The sequence below is a fragment of the Schistocerca americana genome, chromosome 1 (genome assembly GCF_021461395.2).
Source record: "Schistocerca americana isolate TAMUIC-IGC-003095 chromosome 1, iqSchAmer2.1, whole genome shotgun sequence".
NCBI classification, from domain to species: domain Eukaryota; kingdom Metazoa; phylum Arthropoda; class Insecta; order Orthoptera; family Acrididae; genus Schistocerca; species Schistocerca americana.
Genome location: NC_060119.1, coordinates 709444869 through 709466174, shown reverse-complemented (window position 1 = coordinate 709466174; position 21306 = coordinate 709444869). Strand labels below are relative to the sequence as shown.

Sequence of the window (21306 nt, the reverse complement as noted above, 5' to 3'; positions counted from 1 at the left end):
AGTAGCGTATCTTGTAGCGAAATTGACGTAGATAGTTCCTGCGAGCTAGTATGGTTCAAATGGCTCTGAGCACTATGGGACTTAACATCTATGGTCATCAGTCTCCTAGAACTTAGAACTACTTAAACCTAACTAACCTAAGGACAGCACACAACACCCAGCCATCACGAGGCAGAGAAAATCCCTGACCCCGCCGGGAATCGAACCCGGGAACCCGGGCGTGGGAAGCGAGAACGCTACCGCACGACCACGAGATGCGGGCAGCTAGTATGGGTAGAGATTATTCTTGGGAACTGGGAAACTCCGATTTAGTTCGTACTATGTGCTGTCGTCCACCAGAACGCGCGTAAACATTAATTAAAGTCACCCCAGAACTACGGAGCACAGGAAACGCATAACTGTGCTTAACTAATACGCATACCTTCCGCGGCGAAGTTCGTATAGCGTTAGATCGTCATACCACGGGGCCCGGGATCATACTCCAATGATGACAATTAATTATTTTTTGCCGGCCGAAGTGGCCGGCCGCTGGTGGCCGAGCGGTTCTGGCGCTACAGTCTGGAACCGCGCGACCGCTACGGTCGCAGGTTCGAATCCTGCCTCGGGCATGGATGTGTGTGTTGTCCTTAGGTTAGTTAGGTTTAAGTAGTTCTAAGTTCTAGGGGACTTATGACCTCAGCAGTTGAGTCCCATAGTGCTCAGAGCCATTTGAACCATTTTTATTTTTTACTGCATTATGCGTGAAAGTGTTGTATGGGACCATTAATATACCCGCAGGTGCGAAGCAATTGTTTCTTTATTCTACTGATCCGATTGTTCATTTTTATTCTGTGAAACAACATATCGACTAGCTACTTCATCATGAGTGGTGTCTGTTCTGTCGCACATGTCCGACAGAACACTACACCTGTCTACACACATGTGCTCTACAGGTTTGCTTCTTTCAACTAACTAAGCGAAAGCAGACTGCCCAAAGAACTTTGCTTCAAACTCCGAAAAGTCCTGCCACACGCCAGGGAAATGATCACCCACATAACAGTTTCACGCGTAAACAGGTAAAACAAACTGTCATTATGCGGTTTGAACGAGGGATCCTTGGTAGGACGAACCCCGCTCTATCAACTTACCCACGAGAGATTACAACATTGTCACTCACAGATATGCCTTTCATGTGCTCCGTAGTCGTAGTGTTACTTTTAATTTGGTCCCGGCGGAGGTTCGAGTCCTCCCTCGGGCATGGGTGTGTGTGTGTGTGTGTGTGTGTGTGTGTGTGTGTGTGTGTGTGTGTGTGTCCTTAGGATAATTTAGGTTAAATATTGTGTAAGCTTAGGGACTGATGACCTTAGCAGTTAAGTCCCATAAGTTTTCGCATACACATTTGAACATTTTTGAACTTTTAATTACCGTTTGCGCGTAATCTACACTGTATAAACCAAAACACCGATTTAGTTCGTTCTATCTACATACAAAGTTTGGTGCCGATCTCAGTGTCTTGACATTTGGAGGTTTGGTTTTAGTAACAAATAATTCTGTGCTAATAACGAGCATCAAAACGGATACGAGGATTAGTGAACACAGGGTTGTCGCAGCGAGACTGAATACCTTAACTACCGAACCCACCAAAATAAACGAAGAATATATCTGTTCAGAAAACGGATAAAAATACGCTTGACGCCTTCCTGAGAGAGAATCTACACTCCTTCCAAATTAACAATGGAAGTGTAGACCAGATGTGGATTGAATTCAAAGAAATAACATCCATAGCAATTGAGAGATTTACACCAAATAAATTAACAAACGACGTAGCTGATCCCCCATGATACACAAAACAGGTCAGAACACAGTTGCAGCAGGAACAACGAAAAAAGCATGCCAAATTTAAACGAATGGAGATCTTTTACAGAAGCTCGAAATTTGGCGTGAACTTTAATGCGAGATGCTTACCATAGTTTCCACAACGGAACTTTGTCTCGGCATCTGGCACTAAATCCAAAGAGATTCTGGTCGTATATAAAGCATGCTAGTGGCAAGGCACAATCGATGCCTTCTCTGCGCGATGGGCATGGAAATACTATCGGTGCCAGTGCTGCTAAAGCAGAGTTACTAAACACAGCCTTCCGAAATTCCTCCACCATAGGAGGCGAAGCAAATATTCCAGAATTCGAATCAAGAACGCTGCCAACATGAGTAACTTAGAAGTAGGTATCGCGGAATAGAGAAGCGGAATAGAAGAAGAATAGAGAAGATGTGTCAGACACACTCACAGTTCGTAGCAACTGACGGAAAGTCAATGAGTAAAACAGAAATTATTTCTGGCATTCAACAAGGTAGTGTTAGTGTGAGGTCATTCCCGTGAGTGCTAAAAGGAATCCATTAACCTCCAGTTACACGATAAATGAGTCAAATCTAAGGGCCGTAAATTCAGGTAAATACCTAGGAATTACTAATTAATTTGGAAGGAACACAGGAAACGTTGTGGGAATGGCGAACCAAAGATTGCGTTTTATTGGTATAACACCCAGAAGATGCAAGAGATCTCCTATAGACATTGCCTGCCACTGCGCTTGTCCGTCCTCTTTTGGAGTACTGCTGCACAGTGTGGGATCCTTACCAGATAGGATTAACGGAGTAAACCGAAGAAGTTCAAAGAAGAGCAGCACGTTTTCTATTATAGAGAAATAGAAGAGAGAGTGTGACGGGCGTGATACAGGATTTGGGGTAGGCATCATTAAAACGAAGGCGCTTCTCGTTGCGGCAGGATCTTCTCATGAAATTTCAATCACCAATTTTCTCTTCCCAATACGAAAATGTTTTGTTGACGGCGCCCTACATAGGGAAAAACGATAATCATAATAAAATAAGGAAAATATGAGATCGCAGATCGCACATACGCTTTTTCCGAGCATGTTCAAGAGTGGAATAACAGAGAATTACAGTGAAGTAGGTTCGATGAACCCTATGCCAGGCACTTAACTGTGATATGCAGAGTAACCATGTAGATGTGTGTTAGAAAAGTAAGTCTAAGCGAAAGTTACTCCTTGAATAAATCTGAATAAAATAAAAACGTGTTTGTTGAACCTTCACTACATCAAACTAAGAACAATTTCGTTGCAAATGCAAGAGACAGTGTTCGACAATCATAAACGTAGTGAGAAGACTACTGGGAGTGGGTTACTAGAAAATGCATACGTCATGATGCAACGAAAATACTGAAAGAGAATCAAAGTTAACAAACAGGGATTATTGTATAGTGCGCTAATATTTTGCTCGCGGCTTCGCCAAAACATGCGTGTTACGCAATATAAATGCAGACGTGTTTCATCCATATCTCTAGCGAAATTCGCCCTGCTGTTTCATCGTTAAATATATCTAATGGAGCACCTTTCTTCCACAGTATTTTAATACCAGTAATGAGCCGTCTATATATCAAATTTTGGTTGAAACCTCTCCAAGCGTTTCTGAGTTTTGCTTTTATGTCACACCTTTTGACTAAACTCTCAGCCACAGGGGTTTACGAATATCTTACTGTCACAGTAAATTTTTCCACGTAGCAGGTGTTACATGTGCCAATTTTGTAGAACTTACTTCAGACGTTACAGAGATATTCTGATATGTCACTATCTTTTCACACCCTCGCCCTCTCTCCGCAACACTAGCGGTGGAACGTCACCGTAAGTGTGATTTATCAATAAGTTTAGCGAACTCAAACACTATGGATTTGATACTAATAGCGGTCGTTGAATATTTTTACATGTCACGTCACCTTACCCTCATCCCCACCCCAACTTATACAAGTAATGAATCATGTATAAACAAAAAAAAAGTGACAGATATTGCTCCAGACATTCCTGAGTTATTTGTGTCAACCCGTTTTCACCTCCACACCTAAGGGAGGTAGTTAGGTTCTCATCTCTACAAAAACCTTTAAAGGTGCTCGCACAAATACTCACCGAAGTGTCACCGCCATCGGATGAATGGTGCGGAAACACACAGAAGATGAGCGAACGAACAAACAAACATTCATTTTGATGTATATTAGATTAGAGTTAAATCGAGTATTGGCATAAGGGATTTTGTCGATTGATGAAAACCACCAATTATGAAGGGAATGATTTTTTTCCCTTTACTTAGAGGCTATTCAACAGTTAAAAATATGTAACTTGCAATAACTTTTAGATATTTTTAATCATGAGCTAATATTTTTAATCATTAGCTAAAATCATACATTTATGGCTACGAGTCATGCATTCGATCATTAAATACTACTTTTCGAAATTTTAATACGCCATCAAGGCACAGAAAAACTGTAATATTAACGGCTGTGAAGATGATGGAACTACAGCTGATAAATGAAAATTATGAAGTGGAAATTATTTTTTAAAATCGGTGGAGGCGTCAGGTATTGATCCCGATACCTCTCACAACCTAAGTGACCTCTCTACCAACTGCGCTACGCCCGAGGAGCATTGTATGTATCCACCCTGCAAAGTGAACAGCCGCATAGCCAACTTTCACATTTGAAGACATATGCGGCCTCCTCCTCCGGCTGGGGACCACGTGTGCGTGATTCACATGCATGCATGCATGCATGGTAAAGCTGTTGCTTAGCACCTGAGACGTAATTAGATCGATAACTGGCACTTGAAAAATTTTTCTCCCTTCCCCTTCCCGACATATTTTAATGAAGCTAGAGTATGATAAACTCATTTTCAGACCTCAAAAAATTGTTATTTAAATGGAATTACTAAAATTTCATTTAAACTGTAAGTAAAAACATACCGCTGTGGAATGTTTCATTTCAGTGTTACGATACCAGCGAGATAGTATCGTACTACAACTATACTGTTTAATTTGACGTTAAAGTTATGCATTAACAGGCACAATATCGTCAAGCTCGCGACAAAATAAGTGCAGAAATCTAACAAACACCCCTTTTCGACTGACGAGCGTATGGGATGCCTTTTCCCTGTGAATATGGGAATCGAATGGAGGTCCGCAAGATGTGTGAACATCGCATCAACGTGCGCCATCTTTCAGCACGATTCAATCTGTTTCATAAGTACAAATATTCTTTTTATAGATCAGCTCTTCCATACATGCTAGATTTAAAGCTCGCCTTAATAAGCTAACTGAAAATTACGAAGTATCTCAGTTCTTACGTCGATTAACCGTCTGCGGCAAATGAAAGCTACTGTGAAGTACGAATGGCGTGATGAGTGGAAATAAGCAGAGAAAACGGAACAGTGCAATTCGTCAAACACCTCTCATTTGTTAAAAAAAAAAGGAGTGAAGGCCTTCACACCTCACTCCCACTGCCATTGCCACTGTCTATGTATGTCTCTCTTCCACCGTCACCTTTTCTTTTGTCTGTCTCTCCCACTGTCTCTGCCTTCACCCCAATCTATCGCACTTTCTTATCTCCTTCTCCGCCACTTTCACTGTCTCTCTGTCCCACTGCCACTGTCTCTGTCCCATACTTTTCTCTCAGATTACCACTGTCTCTTTCTTTTCCACTTAAAGTCTGCTGCCTTTCTCTTCAACCACTATTGTCTCCTCTACAAGCATATACTTGGGGATGGTTTTCTCGCGGTTTTGACCTCTAGACAGAGAAACTGCAACACGTAGGCATGGGGAAAGGAGGAAACTGAGGAAATGATTTCGTGTTAAAGTTCACCGACGTGGGAGGGACACATCAAGCCTATATATAGTCTCCACTCATCTCCTTTTCATTTCCGCTGTGTGATCTCTTTTTTGTCCCACTGCCAGTATCTCTATTCATCTCTGTTTTTCTTTCGATGTTTCTCCCAACATCATTGTTACCTTTCTCTTTCGCTCCCACAGTAACTGTCACTCTGCTACTCTCTTTCAGTGCAAAAAAGCGCGGTTATGTTCGCAGACCAAACTTTTATGGTGAGTAAGGCGGAATGAGGATTGAGGCAGATGGTTCCCCTCTTTTCGGTCAGAGTGTTTTAATCGATTCCTAGACTTACACACAACTTTAACTTATGCTAAGAACACACACACACACACACACACACACACACACACACACACACACACACACACGCGCGCCCGCCCGAGGTAGGACTCGAACCTCCGGCGGGAGGGGCCGCGCAGTCCGTGACACGATGCCTAAACCGCGCGGCCACTCCGCGTGGCGCTGTTCATATAAAACAAATTCTGAAGATCACTAAAGTTTCGATTATTTATGTACTTCAACACATTTACATACTTTGACACATATAAACAGTACACCAAAACACGCAGTGTTTTATTTGCAAGTACAAAAATTTCGTATAATAAAATAATTTTTGTATGGTGCTTACGTTGCCAGATGCTATCATAGCACATTTTCCAACTCGAGGCAGCCTGTGTAAGCGTGAAGTGCTCATTATTCACAGATAGAACGTCATAATGTTTTAATGGTGAAAAACGGCTGGTGACCGCAGAAACCTTGCAATGACCCCAACACTTGCCATGTGTTCACTACGTCAGTTAAAACTACACATACGCCTAAGATCGAAAATTATGTGCACAAAACGGTGTAACTGAACCTTTGGCTCTCGCTAACGGATTATGGTATCGAAAAAAGATTCGATGTTCTCTGAGATCATCATCTTAAGAAAAAAAAAAAAAAAAAAAAAAAAGGTAAAAAATTTCGACGATCTGGAACCAACCAAAATTATGAAGTAGCCATCCACAGAACTGGTAATTTTCGTACTGAAAAATCATACTTTTTCGGGGCTTTCTCGAGAACCGCCCCTGAACAAACGGTGCTTTTACAAACCACCTAACATCCACACTAGACAACATCCAATTTACAGGAACCAACCAATCTACTCAAGTTGCCTTGGCTGGAAGAAGTGTGTAATGTTTAAATTTTGACCCTGTGCCATAGGATAGCTACAGTATGGCCGTCCTTCCTAGAAGTATACAAACGGTCGCTAGGCTAAGGGCTTGTCCCCTTATGTCTGTGATCAACAGAACACGAGATATGACACCTTGATAAATCGTATTTTCGCGCGCGTCGGTTTGGAGTACATTGGTACCAACCACTCTCGCGCACGGACCGATTGAGCCCAGTATCCCGACGTAGTTAAAGGTAAGAACTTACTTTTGTATGTCGACGCCAACGAAGATCTCTGGTCCTACAGAGGTGTGTGTGTGTGTGTGTGTGTGTGTGTGTGTGTGTGTGTGGGGGGGGGGGGGGGGTGGTCTAGTTATGCATGAACACACGTGAATCTGTCACTCAGGTAGCAAACCAATGAAGCACAATAACTACTACAAGCGTCACACTTTCTCGTCCTCTAATCTTAAAACGTAAAACCTCAGTTCAAATCTTTTTCATACTCTAGCAGTGTTATTTGACTTTTTCTTTGCTATAAAATTCACTGAGAAATGTAGTTGGCCGACGACACAAAAATCTGGATGCTGGAAGTCGGTGTCAGTATATACTGAAAGCTCGTCCCAAACATTTTAACACGACCTGATTTCGTGCAATAAATAAATACATAAATCTCATGGCACATCAGTTTCACTATCAGTTACCAGGAATAAAAAAAAATGTTTCGTTGCATTTACTGAATACTTGAGTTACGGATTCTTTAATGGAAGGCCAATGCAGTTTCTTTTAATTTTTTTAACTTCTAATTTTTTTCTGGCGTCCTTTGTCCTGCTTATGTTTCTTACTGTGTGATAATCTCAAACATAGAAGTATACAAATAATTCACTTAGTACAATGAATGTAAGGAACACTCGCGTCTGAGAATGTCAATAAGTCACGATTGAATTACATTACCGTGGACAGCTGTGTTTCCTTCAGTGCACTGTATTTCCTGCATGCGACGGGGCGCATCATTTCACACCAGTCGCATACTGCCGTAGTGAGGCAGTCATATGGAACACCACCTACAGTGCTACAAGCCATCACTCAATTAAGACCCTGGACGGAGTCTTGGATTTTAACGGGTCTTGTCGCGGTCCAGCCTAACGGTCAGCAGCAACATGCCGTCACCAATCCTTATCTCATCGATCTGATTCGGAGGTGATATTTTCTAACAGCAGGGTTAAATTCACTGTCCCCGACTCGAGCAGTACTGCACTAAATTGTCCTGTAAGAATTTTCGGTTACGAAAAAAAAAAAAAAAAAAAAAAAAAAAAAAAAAAAAAAAAAAAAAAAAAAAAAAAAAAACAGAAATGAAAGCTTCTACTCGTCGACTATACCAACTAGAGATGAGAAGTAGTGAGGTGGCGCATATAGTTGTAATATTTCACATGAATGGCGACGGTCCTAGTACGGAGGTAATTACGGCGACGCGTGATTGCTGGGGCGGAAGCAATTAGGGGCAGCAGCTCCAGCTCCATCAGCGTGACTCCGTGCCGTTTGCGCAAATTCTCCGCGTGGGAACATTAACGTGCGTCAACTGGACCGTTTCACCGTCATTTTTCCTCGATCTATAAATTATACGAACAAATTGAGAAGTTATAACATGGATATACTCTTTGATCTGTGGCTGCCATAAAAACACAGTCTGCCCTTGCTATCTGGGCATGCATTCTTGTAAGGCGACACGGCTAGATTTTGGATGCTCCTTTTTAACCTCTGGAGTATTTGGAGAAAATACATAGAATTTTGCTAACCAAAACAGCAAAAACGGAATGGAAACCGCTTTCAGAAAGACTACTAACAGCACGATTTAACTTAACACTTGTAATGTCAGTATTATCCACTGATGTGCTCCTCAGATATTGACCAGAAAAGAATTTTACCACCTTTAAAACAACAGTATTACAAGAAACAGCATAACAGGCATCTTGACTATCATGGGAGACCTAAATGCAAGAGCTGGAAACAACAATTAAGGCCAAGAGCATGTAATGGGAGCCCATGGAATTGGGTACATGAATGAAAATGAGGATATGTCTTCAAACTTCTGCGCCAGTCTTTGGAAGGTCGCTGATGGAAGTGCAAAATAAACGTGGAGCTAGTATTCGCAGTCAGAATCACCTTACTGTCGCAAATTTTAGACTAAACATCCTGGCTACAAATAGAAAGCTCGAACAACGGAACAAAAAATGTGATGCAGGAAGACTTAAGATTAACGGCGAAAGAAAAATAATTCCGTATTGAACTATGAAACTGCTTTGAAGAACTCCAAAAGCACGGGAAGATTTCGCAAATAATGATGATACCTGTGTACTCAGGGTAGGGGCATCTGCTGCAACGTGAGCCAACAGGCACTTGGGTCCAAAAACTATTTGAAGAAAGATTGGTTGTCTGAAATACATGGAATTTGATCAATATAGAAAGGGGATTAACGCAAAACGAAATATGAGTAAAACAAGGTAACAGAAAACTAAAATACAAGCTGACTACGCAGCTACTGACACTCTAGTAAAGTGGAGTGTGAGGGTTGAGGGCTGATAGTAAAAAGTGGATGGGTGAACAAGCTCTGAGTACAGAGAGATCCGCAGCGAGGACCGATGGTACAGAAGTGTACGGCATCACTGGATAAGGTTTAAAAAAAAAGTTTCAACGAGAAAAGACCTGTGAAAGTCAGGAGGCTCGATAGTTGACGATAGAAGAAAACAAACTTAGGAGATGAGCACAATATTTTTCCGATCCTTAACAGAGAGCAACCTGAAAACGGCTTGAGACAGTAGACTGTGCTAAATGCCAGTGAGAAAATAAACGCAAACATCAAAGTAGGCCCCGAACACATAAGTAACAGCAAGGCTCCACGAATGGATAATACTGCATCTGAGCTGCTAAAAGCAAACACTGGCACCACCGCAATTCAACTGCATCCATTGCTTCAGAAGCTGTGTGCAGAAGAGAAACAATCAAACGACTGGAAAAAAGAACTGATTCTTAAGCTGCCAAGCACACGTGATACTATCAACAATTAAAAACACCCGAGGCATCAGCCTTTTATTTGAACCACGTAAAGTATTCTGTAGGTTAATGCTAAATCGTAATAAGGACTGTGTGGAGGCATGGCTACGGAAAGATAACAGCGAAGTTGTGCCGATCTGATCAACATTCGACGCGTAATACTTGAGCAGGGCACAGAATGGCGAAGCATACTGTACCTTACGTTTAATTATTTAGAAAAAGGCTTTTGACTCTCTTAATAGGAGAATTAGGTGGCATGGCTTCGAAAAATATGGAATACAATAAATGATTATCAATGTTATTAAACCACTGTTTGGCCGGCCGGGGCGCCCGAGCGGTTCTAGGCGCTACAGTCTGGATCCGCGCGACCTCTAGGGTCGTAGGTTCGAATCCTGCATCGGGCATGGGTGTGTGTGATGTCCTTAGGTTAGTTAGGTTTAAGTAGTTCTAAGTTCTAGGGGACTGATGACCTCAGAAGTTAAGTCCCATAGTGCTGGGAACCATTTGAACCATTTTTGAAACCACTGTTTGAGGGATATCAAATTAGGATGCTGCGCAATGGAAAACCTACTGGAACTATCCAAACAAATCCTGGGGAGGGACAGGGATGTATTCTTTAACCTGTCTTACTCCTGATGGTGCTGAAAAACGTAACGAAAAGATGTTGATGGCATCTGTCTGCTTTCTCACAAAGATATCGTGACATGGAAGAAAAGCTTGCAAGACTGTAAGGCGAAGCAGAAGCTGCATGACTGACAGTGTATGTTCAGAAAACTAATGAAATGGGAACGCGAACTGAAAAACAGGAAAAGCCAACAGTATATGGTAATTGGAACACCCAGAAGCCTTTGTACATCTACCAGATTCTGTCTGTGCAGACGGTGGGGCAAACGAGGATGTAGAGTCGGATACGGAAGGCAAACCGAGTCTTTATCTTACTATATCTTATGTGGCGTAATACAAAAATCTCAAGACGTATCAAGGTGCGACTGTTCGCTAGCTCTTTGTGAAGTATATGCAAAAGACAGTACAGCTAATAGTGTCACACTGTATAGGTCATAGAAAAGTACACTTTTTTAAAGCCAGATCGGACCTTGTTCCGCCTGTCTTGTTTCTACCCCTGCTTAATACATCTAACCATCTGAACTTGTTATAATACGATGAAACATATTACCTATCAAAAAGATTACAAAATCAATTAACCATTTCCATTTTGAGTTACATTCTTATAATTATCAAAATTACATTTTCCCCAATAATTCAACAGGACCATAACTTATTTTGAGAAATTCAAAGTTTTTATTATTATAGGTCAACTTGCGGCAAGAACCGTGCAGCGCTCGGTTGGACGCGTTTTGCTGTGGCGTCATCAAGGTACTCTGCAAGCCACAGTGAATCGTTCTCAGGCAGCATCTCAAAATACAGTTAACGATCTACTACTCGTAAAGTAGTCTCACTTATCAACATTCTGTCTCCATTTATGCCTAAGAAGCAACAGTTTCAAAGCGAAAAATTACTAGTTTTCGGACCATTGTAAAGGTTGTTACCTCATTCCAACAGACATTTTCGTCGAAAAAACCTTGACACTTTTGTAGGAAAAAGTCTGGAGGCGCCGGGTATCGATCCCGGTACCTCTCACATGCTAAGCGAGCGCTCTACCATCTGAGCTACGCCCCCAGTTTAAAATTCCGCCGCGCCAATGGTGACAAGGTTAAGCAACTTTCACCGCCCAGCCGCGAGTGACGCAACGAGAAATCGAGTCTGCTACAAGGAACGACATCCTACCTCAGCAGAATCCTGCAATATCTGGGGGCGTAGCTCAGATGGTAGAGCGCTCGCTTAGCATGTGAGAGGTACCGGGATCGATACCCGGCGCCTCCAGGCTTTTTTTTTTTATTTTGTCAGTTTATGCGCCGTTGTATCTGTGACTTTTCTCTATTATCGCAGTGAACCATTTTTGTGACTATGGTATACTTTAAGATTTCTCTACCAGTCATTAACACTGCTCCTTCAGCGTAATTCAGACGAATCTATCTCACATTCATCATCCATTCGAGCACATTTTACTTCTCGGAAGATATTGTCTACATGTATCGCATAATGTGCACTACAAGTACAATTACCGTAGATATTATTTTTAAGCAATCATTTTTCATTCTAATTACTGTGTTTGAGCGTTTCTATGAAGAAATGTTATTTATGTATAACAATCCGAGGGAATCATATGGAACGTGTGATTATCACGAATACAAACTTTTTTTTTTTTAAATACTACTTCACAGTTACATACACATACTCAGGTGGCTTTTTCTTGCTTCACAAATTTCTGAATATACATATTGTGCTGCCAAATATTTTGTAATATGCCTACCACTTTTAGCCAAATTGATGCTTTTTGAAACTCTTTCTGCTTTCTGCCAATGAACCTGAATCATTGCTATTGTGGATATGATGGAGATACAGAGTAGGATGAAGTTGCGTTAGTCGCACCACAGCTAAGTCATAATCCGGTAATATCTGATCACAGGTTCGTAAAATGCGATAAGTGGTCTAATACTGAACTAAGCTGTCAAGTATGAAAGCGAAAACAGGTGGGCGGAGCGCTGGTTGTCGTGACAGGACTATAATTAACAACGAAGTTAGTTGTTTTTATTACTTTCTCTCGCTCATTTGTAAGCAATTTTAGAGATGAACATAATCAAACGCTACAAAACTTCGAGGTTATGCCTGCAGTTCTGGTTTGAAACAGTAATAGAGTCACTGTCGTAAGTCGTGCCTGTGGAGAAATCGTTAATCGTACTGATACGATAGGTGTTGATGGAAATTGCATACCAACTGAACACTGTTCGTTCCAGCTGATCAATACGTGAACAGAGAGTACAATAAGTGGGAGCGGAAGGATATGAACGAAGCTTTATTAAAACATCGGCATTATCAAATTGGATGTAATGAAGGATGTAGGAAAAACAATATACGAAGCCTACACTGCATCATCATTTGAAGGGTTTAGGATGTAGGAAAAACAATATACGAAGCCTACACTGCATCATCATTTGAAGGGTTTAAATAAAACATCAAAATCTGAAAGACCTAATGATACGACAGCAGAGATGGAAATGAATTAGCACAGCAAATAATTAATTTATAGTATAGTTTCTTCAGAGTAACTGTTATCGAAGTAATGAAACTTGCCTACCAACTTGTTGAGCCACCGCATTGCTTCGATAAAAATAAGTAGTAAAAATGGTATTGCAGGTTTATGAAAGCTCATCCAACTTTGTCCTTGAGAGTTCCCGAAGCAATATAGAAGGAAGAGGTTTAATAAAGAGCGGATTAGCGAGTTTTTTTTAATAAATATGTGGAGGAAATACTACACGAACATAACTTTGCTGATGGCCGAATATGAAACAGCATTATCCACAATTCACAAACCGTCTGAAGTTAGTGACCGAAATTTCAAACACTACGTGGACGCAATCACAAGCGGAGAAAGGGATATTACACCGACATGTGTATGTACGTGCAATGAATGCGGAAGGCCAATTAATACCTTCGATGTTAATATTTAAGCGCAGCAGAGCAAATGATTTCTCAAAAAGGGAAGCCCCACCAAACTCAGCATTTGAATGCTCGACAAATGGATAGATAACATCAAAACTAAACGTCCGATAGCTACAACATTTCATGATATGCCTGGAACTAGTAAAAAGGGACCAGAAACATATTTTGCTTTTACTGTATAAACGTAGCACACACCAAAAATTTTAGACGCAATTCAGCTGCCTCGTGATTACGGTAGGAGGAGGAGGTTGGTGTTTAACCTCCCGTCGACAACGAGGTCATTAGAGACGGAGCGCAAGCTCGGGTTAGGGAAGGATGGGGAAGGAAATCGGCCGTGCCCTTTCAAAGGAACCATCCCGGCATTTGCCTGAAACGATTTAGGGAAATCACGGAAAACCTAAATCAGGATGGCTGGAGACGGGATTGCTAACCACTGCGCCACCTCGCTCGGTGATTACGGTATAATAATGCTATCGTTTCCTTGTCACGCGACACATCGTCTATAATCATTGAACGGATCGTTCTTTATAATACTAAACAAAGAGTTCCAACATAGCGGCATCTTCGTGGCTACATACAAATCCTGGCAATGTCATAAAACAAGTTAACATTGCAGATCTCCTGGATAATGCATACACCAGGATCCGCTTGTATGGAAATAGTGAGATAGCATTTAACTGTTTTAAGGCAACAGGCTTTTAGTCATGTGATAAAAATGTAGAAGCACGGGACTTTGTGACTACTACCGTGCGTGCTGTTTAAGGGGGGGTAGGGCCCGCATCTCGTGGTCGTGCGGTAGCGTTCTCGCTTCCCACGCCCGGGTTCCCGGGTTCGATTCCCGGCGGGGACAGGGATTATCTCTGCCTCGTGATGGCTGGGTGTTGTGTTCTGTCCTTAGGTTAGTTAGGTTTAATTAGTTCTAAGTTCTAGGCGACTGATGACCTCAGCAGTTGAGTCGCATAGTGCTCAGAGCCATTTGAGCCATTTAAGGGGGGTAGGACGTCAAACGGGCCGACTTGGAGCAGGAGAGGAACCACAGAACATTTTAATTTCTACTGTCTATACTTTTACAAATAAATTCATAAAACTTTGTCAGCATGACCAAGAAGGATTGAGGACTCACACTCATAGCAGTGGAAGTTCAAAAACGTAGCAAAATACCTGTTTTTACATGTGAAATTTCATCATTTTTCACTTACTACTGGCTGTATTTGTTTCTGTAGGTACACTTTCCTTCCGAAGTAAGATAGATTCTTCGATGAATTTTGCACAGCATACAAGCAGTACTCACAGGTGTATGAAACTCTAGAATTTTCCAAATCTATTAAAAACAGTGGAAAAATTGAGATAATTAACTATAAAATTTTAGTTTTTTCTAAATAAGAAGTTTAAAATGTAGCAGTTCATTCATTTTTTCATAAATTAAATAAACTCTGGAGTTTCATACACATGTAACTATAGTTTGTATGCTGTGCAAAATTCATCGAAGAATCTCTCTTACTTAGGAAGAAAAGTCTACCTATAGCAACAAATGCAGCCAGTAGTAAGTGAAAAAATGATGAAAATTCACATGTAAAAAAATGTATTTTCTTACGTTTTTGAGCTTCCACTGCTATGAGTATGAATCCTGAATCCTCCCTGATCATGCTTTCCAAATTTTATGAATTTATTTGTAAAAGTATAGACAGTGGAAATTTAAATGACCTGTGGTGCCTCTCCTGCTCCAAGTCGACCCGTTTGACGTCCTACCCCCCTTAACGATCACACCAAGAATCGGTTGATGGAACTGACGAAACAACGAGAAATTCTGGAAAACTGTCTAACATTGCAATACCACTCAATGATCAATATGGACTTGTCTCAAGAATGTGGACCCAAAAACAACATGGCAACAGTTGCCGAAATTAACAGCAACAAATGAAGTGTTACTTGATAATTTTATCTCCTATTCCGTGTATAACAACAATTATCAAGTAAAGACGAAACGATCTAAATCAACAATGGAATTAACATCAAGTCCTTGCAGAAAGGAAACAGAAGCCACAGAAAAGGCAAAAGATAAGAACAAAACTTTGCACAAACTTATAAAAAGTTGGCTACACAATCTATGAGCTGGCCTGTATAGTAAAATAAAAAAGTATTTCCGCAATACACGAGTTCAAATAAGCTAATTTTCGATATGCCAGTTGCAGCAATTTAATTTGTTAATTTTACAGTTTTTTCCTCTGAGTAATTTCACTGCGTGTAACTGCGGTAGGAACGTTACGTTCATAGTTTGCAAATTGTTACTGTGACGTTTTGCTCCATATTTCCTGGATTTATTTTGTCGTCGCTGACTTCTTATCGAAAATGCGACTTAGGTTATAGAGGGTGTGGATTAATCGTACCAAAGTACGGATTTGAAAAAGTATGAAATCTCATTTTGAGAAAATATTTTTGTATTTTCGTGTAACTGGTTGATAGCTTAAAACATAAAGATTCAGTATAGGCGAAACAAAGTATGTTATTTAAATTACCCTACCAAATATAATAATTCTCCCTTAAGGCGTACGACTTGAGTAACCTTACCGTAGATGAAAGATGCATCCTGTAGGTCGCGAGGACAGATGGGCGGATACAGCGAAGATAAATGTGCAGGGAAGTACGCGCCTTAAACCTTGGAAGATCGTGGAAAATCAACGCAGACGAGAACTGTATGTAACACAATAATAGGCAGAAAAACTGTTGCGGAATTAATATTACCAGATCGTCCGTGTTCAGAATGTAAAATAGTCGCAGGCCGTGACAGGGTTCAGCTTTTTCACATTTCCAATTAACTGTTCATGTCGTGTGATCGCTGTACATGCATATCTATTTTAAGGAGACGATATCGGTGCAACAGTACATCGTCAAAGCATGATGAATTAAGCAATGCGGTTTATTCACCCAAGTCAACCAAAGACGGTGGTGTGAATGACTTGAAAACATTACCTTCCGCACCAACAACTTGTTTCCTTTTGGAAAAAGTGACTTATGAGAAGTTTCTGAAGCGAAATATAGATTATATGATGTCAATATGTTGCTAGAGTGCCATTTATCTTTCAGAGCTCTTTCACACATATTTGCAATTAATTTGTGTACTGTTTTTGTGACAGTGTATGATTATGTGTAAGTATATATGAATTCATGAGTGCATATTCGGAAACTACTTGTTATAAGAAAAATGAAATGCCAAACATAAATATGCGGATAACACAGTGCTTCAGCTGTTACGTTTCTCGTAAGCTACAATGATTAAGCCGTGAACAGTCGTTCAGAGATCTTGACCGAGTTCACATCTGAATCACTCACAGGGAATATAGTATAGCACTGCCATTTTTAGGGCGTTACTACAGATACCAGCCTTTTCGCCAAGCAGTTGGACGCAGCCGGCGGGCTGCATAACTTCGGCATCAGGATTGTTCATACGGTACGAGTCGGACTAGGACAAGCATCGCAAGTATTCAACGCAGCAGTGTAACGGAGCTCATGCAGGACGACCCAAGCTCTTTCCACAACACCGGGCCACGGATTAGTTGTCCTGAGCGGGACTGGAAACAGCGCGTCGTCACAAGTGGGCCATAAAGCTGAATAAATAACCACTAATTTTAGCAGAGACATTAACAGTCCAGCAGAGCCTACGGGGACAAGAGGGTCACGCCCGACGACCGAGCGATAAGGCACAGCACGCCGCCATCACAAGTTTGGGCCTCCACCATCAGGGCCTCCACCATCACACCATCTGCTAGTGTCAAGTCTTCCTTCTTGGACTGAGCACTTCTCCACCAGTAAGCTGCCTCCTCCCCTACACGAGCAGCGGCCAGACGCATGCGCTGAAGGGTAACGAAACGAGAGCGGGACAGTACAGCTACCGATCCTTCCGTGCTGGCATGTGTATGCCTAGGCGCCACGTGCCGTTACCCGCAGGGGGCGAGATCCCCCACTGGAGGCTGGCATCTCCAGCAAGCAACACAGCACTCTTCAGCGCCGTTGGCTCCGTCCACGAGCGGCCTTATCTTGATAACTAGGCTGCACGCTGGCTGCTGTGTAAGCTCCTAGAATCCAGCATTCCTATGCGCCAACGTCACAGCGCGGAAGCCTTCAGCTCGCCGCCCCCACACTCGGTCCTCGCAACGTGCAGTGAGAGGACGTGGCCGCCGCCTCTGTCAGTCTTAATAAAATGTTTTGACGTTTTACACAGTTTGTCTAAGCTACTAACGGCCCGCTCCTTTGCCTCGTCACACCGATGCAATCCAACCCCACAAAGAAATGGTTATGCACCTCTGGACCACTTCAGTTGGTATCAAAAGTGCTGCGTTGACTAATTGGACCACGCAGAACGTAACCACAGCTGTGGTTTGCATCGCACAGAGGGGGGAGTGAGTACACAGTTAATTCTACTTGTGTGGATGGGATCTAGGCAGGAACAGCACTGTAACATGAAAGTTGCGTTAGTCAAACCAGTGGAATCGGTTGATGTGTTGCAGTTTTGTTGAAACTGCAGGCAGTACTATTTGTAGCTGGTGAGATGTTATCAATGCATCGTGTGGGCATAGTTTACCTTATGCAGAATCAGCATCAGTAGAATGCTTTACGTACAACCTTTATTACCATATCGTGCTAGGCGGCTTACGAAATCTAGGTGGTTAATGATAGGCACAGAATATAAGTTATTTTAAATGTGCGAGTAGAGTGAACTGATACTGTGTCGTACTTTTTGTGTATGGAGGGCCAAGGTTCTACAATGACCGAGTCCGATGACACAGGTTTTCTGCAGCAGGACACTACGCAGTTTTTCCTTAATGAGGTACTTGAGTTGACAGCCGACAAGATGAAATTACTGTGGCGAATAGAGACAAGCATGAGTAATTAGCAATACTCGATCAGTCTCATTCTCTGAGAGATCCAGCTACCGCCAACCTGATCACTTCCTTTTCTGGTAAGCCAGGTGAAGAAGCAATGTGTTTTTGATCATCCGGAATCATCTGCAAATATGGGTGGTTAGTCAGATGATCAATGCTGCACTTAACAAAATTACGGCCGGTTGGAAAGGCAAAGACGTTTGTCATGTGTACAGAAGGGTAAAGGAATCCACAAGCTTTTAACCAGTTGAAGGACAAACAGCGCGAGATTTTACCGCGAGCAGTTAAGAGTGACGAAGACACAGTGAGTCAGTGTTAAGTTTTGCAGTCAGAATAAGTAAGATTAATAGTGAAACATACGAATTAGGGGAGAAGGAACAGGCAAATAAGATAATATGGTACTTCAGAAGCCAAACATAGGGCCGTTCACTCCTCGTTGAGGTGCTTGTCACCCGATATGTCTAGACAGGTACCCCAAAAGACCTGTACACTGTTGTCAAGTTGGCTAAGAGTTTGAGGAACCTGATATAACAAAAAAATGTTCAAATGTGTGGGAAATCTTATGGGACTTAACTGCTAAGGTCATCAGTCCCTAAGCTTACAAACTACGTAACCTAAATTATCCCAAGGACAAACACACACAGCCAAGCCCGAGGGAGGACTCGAACCTCCGCCGGGACCAGCCGCACAGTCCATGACGGCAGCGCCTCAGACCGCTCGGCTATCCCCGCGCAGCCTGATATAACAACAGAAGTGCAGAAGAAGCAAGAAGTGTTTTACACTAATGCAAAGTGTAATAGATTTGGATGACGGGGGATCTTCAGAGGCTATTTAGGCAGCCCCAATGGGGTAAGGACGATGCAGGTGGACACCATCAACGGGATTATAGGAATATTGGTGGGAACAGATAGTTGCCTGCTGTATCTGGCTAGTGAATCACACAGTTTGTTTACAAAAATGAACGAGCTTAAAAATCCTACGTTAGTTCTTCAATGAAAACACACTGCAGCATTTCAACCACATAATAGCGTGAGCCTGAGCAGTGTATTGCAGCAGCACTTACAGCAGTTGAGCACTGGATGCTGTCACTATAATAATTCAACAAGGGTGATGCAATGTCGCGCGGCAGGTTATCTCGCTCAGCAGTACTGCAAAAAATAGTGCAGCAAGAGGTAAGGCAGATTACCACACTGGTTCAAATGGCTCTGAGCACTATGGGACTCAACTGCTGAGGTCATTAGTCCCCTAGAACTTAGAACTACTTAAACCTAACTAACCTAAGGACAGCACACAACACCCAGCCATCACGAGGCAGAGAAAATCCCTGACCCCGCCGGGAATCGAACCCGGGAACCCGGGCGTGGGAAGCGAGAACGCTACCGCACGACCACGAGATGCGGGCTACCACACTGGCAGTGGCGTTCTAGATACGTAATTGGTAGTGGCGAGCATGCGTAACACGAGCACTGCTGCTAACTACAAGTACCGGACAGTTTCTAACGAAATTATTCTGCCTCGCATCTCTACCATGATGACAGGGCAGTGCAGGACAAGATCGCCACATGGACCTGTAAACATACTTCAGCAGTACGGTCCAATCTTGCCTTGTGGGGGGCAGGTGGCTCCCCATGCACACCATCCGACTACCACCATTCGCAGGATGGGCGACTCATCGCAGTGCCCTTATCCCACGGTGACGAAGTGGAGGCGCCGCCTGGGACTGCAGGAGGTAGGGCGCTGTCGATTATACACGCTGTTGGTGCGAAATCGCACTATCAGCTAACGTAATGAGGCGTCCGCAGAGAGGGGACTCCGCGTCAGCATCGCGGAGCGTGCAAGCAGACAGTCCAGCGCCAGCTGGCCACTGACCGGGTATACAATGCATCGCAGATAATGCTTCATGAAGAACTTGTTACTTTTGCAGCTGCCTTTCTCAGGAGCCTTCTGGCATCCCACCTCGCCTCTAGTTTGGTTTACTTAGATGACTCCATCATATTCTCAGTAGACATGAAGTAGCAAAGACAATATCTGAAGGAATTTTTTAAGAGATTGAGGGCTAGCACATCTGATACTGAGCGCAGAGAAGTGTCATTTTTCCTTAGAAGAGGTAGTGTAATTAAGTCATTTAATTAGTAAAGATAGAGTAAGGACAGACCAAGGCTAGTGCAAGCTGTACGAGAGTTCCCAGTCCATAAATCGACTAAGGAAATGCAATCTTTTTTGGGACTTTCAAATTACTACAGAAAATTCGTGTAAGAGTTTGCTGACACAGCACAACCAAAAATATCGAGTAGTGACCGACCGCTATGCTTTGAATTGGTTATTGGACTGAAGGACACGTCTAGCAGACTGACAAGATTGGCCCTGAGACTTGGCGAATTCGACTATGAATTAGTACACAAGCGAGGGAAGAATGCAGGCACATTAAACAGGAACGTAGCAGTGTTGAAAGTTCTGCGTTGTGGTCTTGCGGAGTGGTAGGCAGCGCAGAAACTAAGCAATACAGGATAGCCCATGTGACAGACTGTCGAGCAAGGAAACGAGACTAGGGCTGTGAGCAGCAGTACCAGCGAAGTTTTAGGAGGATATTATTAAGGAAACACATGTTAATGTGTTATCTGGTCATGGAGTTTGCAGAGGAACAAACCAGAGTGGCCAAGAGATACTGGTGGAGAGGAAGGAAAGTAAATGTAGCTCAATCCGCGAGGAACTGCATACAGTGTGCACAGTGAGCAGTCTTGAATTGCAAGCGAGTGCCATTGCAGAGGCTACCGGAAGCATCAAACCTATTTGAAATAGTTGGATTTTATGTATTAAGGTTGTTCAATCGTACATCTGCAGGAAACAGATTCGTATTAACAATAATACATCACTTTTTGCAGTACATGGAGATGGTTGCTATGCTAAACCAGCAGGCAGCGATAGTCACACATGCAATGGTTAACAACTGGATGCTGAATTTTGAAGTGC

The 21306-nt window shown here is 42.5% G+C and overlaps 1 protein-coding gene and 2 non-coding genes across 6 annotated transcripts in view; 1 reads left to right on the top strand and 2 right to left on the bottom strand.

The window, feature by feature from the left end:
• LOC124610014 (ran-binding protein 3) overlaps positions 1-21306 on the bottom strand; it is a 306655-nt gene that overhangs the window by 8830 nt on the left and 276519 nt on the right. The window lies entirely within an intron of this gene.
• On the bottom strand, positions 11500-11572 carry Trnaa-agc. Its single transcript has one exon. It is a non-coding gene; the product is annotated as a tRNA-Ala (tRNA).
• On the top strand, positions 11704-11776 carry Trnaa-agc. Its single transcript has one exon. It is a non-coding gene; the product is annotated as a tRNA-Ala (tRNA).